This window comes from Erythranthe guttata, chromosome 4 (genome assembly GCF_056151865.1).
Source record: "Erythranthe guttata isolate IM_541 chromosome 4, IM_541, whole genome shotgun sequence".
NCBI classification, from domain to species: domain Eukaryota; kingdom Viridiplantae; phylum Streptophyta; class Magnoliopsida; order Lamiales; family Phrymaceae; genus Erythranthe; species Erythranthe guttata.
Window position 1 is genome coordinate 13,176,465 of NC_142536.1, and position 5,365 is coordinate 13,181,829.

A 5,365-nucleotide genomic window follows, 5' to 3' on the forward strand; every position below is an offset into this window, starting at 1 on the left:
GCAACTCCCTCCATCAATGATCATACTACACACCTTGTCTCGAACATGACATCTAGTGTAGAAGATGTTTTCTCGATGTGCTTCTTCATCTCCCTTTGCTTGCACGTTTAGAGCTCTCATTGCAACCAATAGTTCACCATGTGCTGCATATTCTTCTTCTCCATCATCCTCTTGTGGTGGTGTGGAATCCTCATCTTCTTCGGTCTCAAACCCACCATCATCACGCAGCAACATAACTCTCTTGTTTGGACATTGGTTTGCTTTGTGACCCCTGCCATGGCATTTAAAACACTCTATATCACGATTCCGAGTTGTATTAGAATCGATTTTACCTTGGACTGCATGGTTGGTAGTGTTTTGCTTTGGCTCGAATTTGGGTTTAGTCATAGCCGGCTTCTCATCTCTGTTAACAACATTATGCCTCCAAGATGAACTCGAACTAGGGGCTGATCGTGGATTGTTACCCCTCCGCTTGAGCTGATTCTCAATCTTGATGGCCATGTGTACCATGTCCTCCATCTCAACATAGTGTTGCAACTCCACTACGTTAGCAATCTCTCTATTCGGCCCTCCCAAGAACCTTGCCATAGTAGCCTCCCGATCCTCCTCAATATTTACTCGGATCATTGAAATTTCCATCTCCTTAAAGTACTCTTCAACACTCCGATTTCCTTGCTTCAAATTCTGTAGCTTTTGATACAACTCTCGGAAGTAGTAGCTTGGCACGAACCGCTTTCTCATTAGGGATTTCATCTCGTCCCATGTTGCCACTGGATTCTGCCTATTTCTCCTCCTATTCAGCACCAATTGATCCCACCAAATGATGGCATAATCGGAGAATTCAATCGCTGCCAACTTCACCTTCTTGTGTTCCGAGTAATTGTGACAATCAAACAACAGCTCCATCTTTCGCTCCCACTCAATGTAAGCTTCAAGATCGTTTATGCCGTGAAACGATGGTATATTCACCTTTATGTTTCCCAAATTGTTATCCTCACGGTTTCGAGCATCACGAACCCTCGCTCCAAACCTTCGATTTACAGCAACGGAATGTTGGTCATCGAAGTCATCACTGTAATACTCATCCTCTTCTGCCCTAGCCTCTCTAGGTGGAGCTTGTCCTCTCCTTTGCACATTAGGAATGGTTTGGGGAAACTCTTGCCGTGAGTTTTCCATTTGATCCATCCGCTCATGAATCTGCTCCATCTCTTCCTTCACGAATCTCTTCATCTCACTCATCAACGCCTCCATCATAAACTTTGGATCAACCTCCCTATGTGTGTCTTCCAAATTTGTTTGATTGTTAGACATGATTCCTGCAAAACAATGTTAGAAAGAAAATATGGACCTCACACACTCCCTTACGTGTTTCACTCAATAAATGGATATCGCTCAAGTTCACTCGTGTTTGCACACAATCAATTTTGGCTTTTACCCTCTTATGAACTCACCACTCTTGCCTTTTTCCTCTCAAATTCTCAATAGCCCCAATCAAACTCACCAAACAGATATCAGAATTTTCAGCAACAGTTTAACACGAATTATCAGGAATTGATATAGAAGATGAAAGATGAACTTGAATTGAAATAGAATATGAGCAGAATTTAATGACCTTTGGATAGTCGTGATTAATTTATTTTGTTTGAATTTCGAAATTAATATTATAGGAAACAAAAGAGTGTAGGAAGGAAGTAGATATGGAGTAGAAGACAAAAAGATATTCAATGATCCCGAGGATAGGAAACAAAATATACCCTTCCTAACTTAAGGTGCAGTATTCAGATCCTTTCCATCTACTTACAATACCAACAAGGAATTATTCCTTTCAAATAATTTCGATTTTTGCTTCTTTTCCTTTTTTTTCGGATTTTTTTTTTTCAGATTTTTTTTTTTTTGGTTTTTTTTTGACAATAGACTCAAGATGAACAAGATACTGGACGAATTTAATGACTCAAGAACAGATTTGATGACGGAAACAAAACAAAAGAAGAAACAATGAGACTAGAAGGAAGAAAGATGAATGCGGAAAGAAACGAAACAAAAACAACAAAAGACTCAAAGGATAGACGAAACCTTCTTGGAAGATGGCTCTGATTACCAAATGACATGAACCACGCCAACCATGTGACGAGACCCCATAACAATACTTCGGTTATCAACTCCTGGACCGTCCAAAAGAAGGAATCAAAAGAGGGTGGAACCGCGACCCGTTGTCTATAAAGAGACAAGAACCTTGGTATGTGAAGACGCCACAATCAATTGTGGAAGATTGATTGATAAGTCAGGTGAACGTACGGAATCCTCCGATATGTTCGAAGAGTTCTTAAAGAACTAGAGAGAATAACCTCACAATTTAATTAATGATCAAAGGTTGTCTTTCATATGAATAAGAAGGCATATATATAGCCCCCAAAACTTAGTCTTCAAGAAAGGAAAATAAAACCCTAAGTCTACCTAATAAAGGCTCTAAACAAGTGAGCCACGAAATTAAAGAGGGCCTTAATAGAATAGGCCCATAAACACACTAATATGAGCTGATTAGAGATGAACCCACGGATTTAAGGTAGGGTGGGCTTTGGTCTTCATCATGCTTGCTCTTATTTGCTCAACATGGACTGATCTTTAGCCCGGATGGTTCCCGCACTTGTTGGGTGACTCCGCCACTTGAATATGCATAATCCACCCTTGTTTATTACCATTGAATGAAGCTTTCTTAGTTAAGACATTATGGATCAATGCAGCAAGCTTCTCCTTGAATTGCTTAGCTCGGCTCCTCGTCAATGGTCCGGTTGGGACTTGTATAGGATCATCTTGCCAACTGTTGGTTAGACCTCCATCATGAGGGCTGCAAAGCATGCAAAACTAACCCTTGTAATTTGTTGAAGTTAGCCACATGTAAGGCCTGCGAGCCGCCAAGTGACCCTAGGCAGTTTGGGGTGTAAATTGTCATGTTCATTGTATTTATAGGGCTAAGAGTGCACAAATCCGCTCCGTCTAGTATTAGAGAGTTCAGATTGCAACTGTAGCCATTCTGAGTGAGGATTTGTGTGTTCACCTTAGTCTTGTATTCTTTGTTGGGAAATTAATATAATGGTTGGGCATTGCCCGTGAACATGTTTGTGTATTGTATACTCTTGTTTACGTTTACGTTGGCTTAAAAAACTTTGTATTTGTGCAGTTGTGTGCCGAGAATTGAGAGGAAGACTGACTGATTTTGCAAGAAAACCAGGCATCACGGGCGAAAATTTCTTGAGTAAAGATACCCCTGTAACAATTGAGATCAGAACCAGATTCAAGGGTTCTGAACGTGTTGCTGGTTGGTATGGCTGAAGATTCAGGATCTTCCACTAATCCACATCCTACTCGTGTGATGATACTAGAGATGGATTCAAGGCTGCAGCGTCTTGAAGCCCTATTTAGGCAGCCCCTAGATCCAATGGATCCACCAATCTTGCAAAGGCTCACCAATGGGAAGCGACAACTCAACCATTTGACAAGATCGCTAGATGATCTGCCCTAGTTGATGGAAGGCAGATTCACATCCGTTGCTGAGGAGATGGGACTTCTCATTGATGTTGTTTAGACGAAGCTTGAGGAAATGCGTACGGACTTGACGGTGCTGAAGAGGGCAATTCGAAATGAGGCACCAAGTTCTGAGGCAGAATGTCGGGGTCCAAAATTCGTATGCTGGAACCGACTGCGTGTAGTGTGTGTAGTGCCAATGAATTCGAAAACTTCGTGTGGGATATGGAGAATTACTTCAAGGCATCAAAGGTTCCAGATTGCGAGAAAGTGACCATCACAAGCATGCATCTAGTGGGTGATGCAAAGTTGTGGTGTCGTGCTCGTTTGTCAGACGATGCAAGTGCAAACCGAGTGAAGATTGAGACTTGAGAAAAGCTGAAAATGGAATTGAAAGAGTAGTTCCTTCCTTGCAACGTGGGCTGGATTGCAAGGAAATCCCTTAGACAATTGAAGCATAAGGGAACCGTAAGGGAGCATGTCAAGAATTTCAGTTCGTTGCTCCTTGATATATGTGACATGTCCGATGAAGCACAAATTATATAAACTATGGTACGGTACGGTATTTTTTTTTTCTGAACAAAAAACACAAATTAATATATTACGATTTCAAGATTAGAGTTGGGTACACTGGGTAGAACATTTTCTAGAGTAGCTACTATGACAGTCCTTATCCAAAACATCAAACAAGAAAGTCGGACAAGTATCAAAAACCAAGATTCATTGTTCGTCAATGAAGCTCCAAGCCTCGCTAAGTTATCCGCTGCACCATTAACTTCTCCGTATCCAAAACACGTATGCACAACTTCAAAGTTATAGAGCGTCCTCCATAGTTCTCTTAGAAGAAAGTGAAGTTCCTTGTGTTTAATATCCTTCATGTTTAGAATTGAGAGTAAGACTACAGAGCCAGTTTCGATAATAAGTTTTCTATTATCAAGTTCATTAGCAAACTTAATATCTTCAATGAGGGCCCAACACTCAGCTTTATTACTAGATGAAATACCAATATTTTTAGAAAAAAACTATAATAAAATGACCATTCTTAAGAGAGACAAAAGCAATAGTTCATTTTGCAAACACTTAAAATTAGATTATGAGCAAAACAAAACTCGTAATCTGTTTTTAAAAGTTTTTGCAAATGGGCAAATGACAAATAGGCACATGACAAGGAACTTAAATGCACTTAGGTCCAGCCAAAAAACAGTTTCGCAAAAAAACTTATCCCCATGTCTTTTGTCTAAAATACCCTCCATAATATATTTTTTATCAATTCCATCCATTATACTCTAACTTCATCAATATTACACATTAACCCTGAAATTGAACAAATATATCACATTAACCCTCATTTTCATATTTTTTTGAAAATATATTTTTTTTTCAAAAAATAAATTATTTTTCTGAATTTTGTTTTTCCGGCCAGATTCCGGCGTTGATTATTTTTTTTTTAATCTTTTTAGTTTTCTGAATTTTTTTTTGGTCGGTCAAAATTGGGGTAAAAAATTGGAATAATGGCTAAAATTAGTTAATTGATAAAATTTGGCAAAATTATGGTGTAAATCATGAAATTGGAGTTGATTTAGGGTTTAAAGGAATTGACGGTAATTTTGGAATATATAAAAGGATTTGCCTTAATTGTAAATAAGTTTAAATAAGCTGAATTTATTTGAAAGATAAAAGAGTTGAATGTCCCATTTTTTAATTAAGTGACATTGTCATTTACCTTTTGCAAATAAGGCTTATACTATGCTACACCGGGTAGATCTTTACTATTCATATATACACAAACACACACACACCCATATTGGTGTGTGTAGATCAACGGTAAAAAATCACCCCGTGT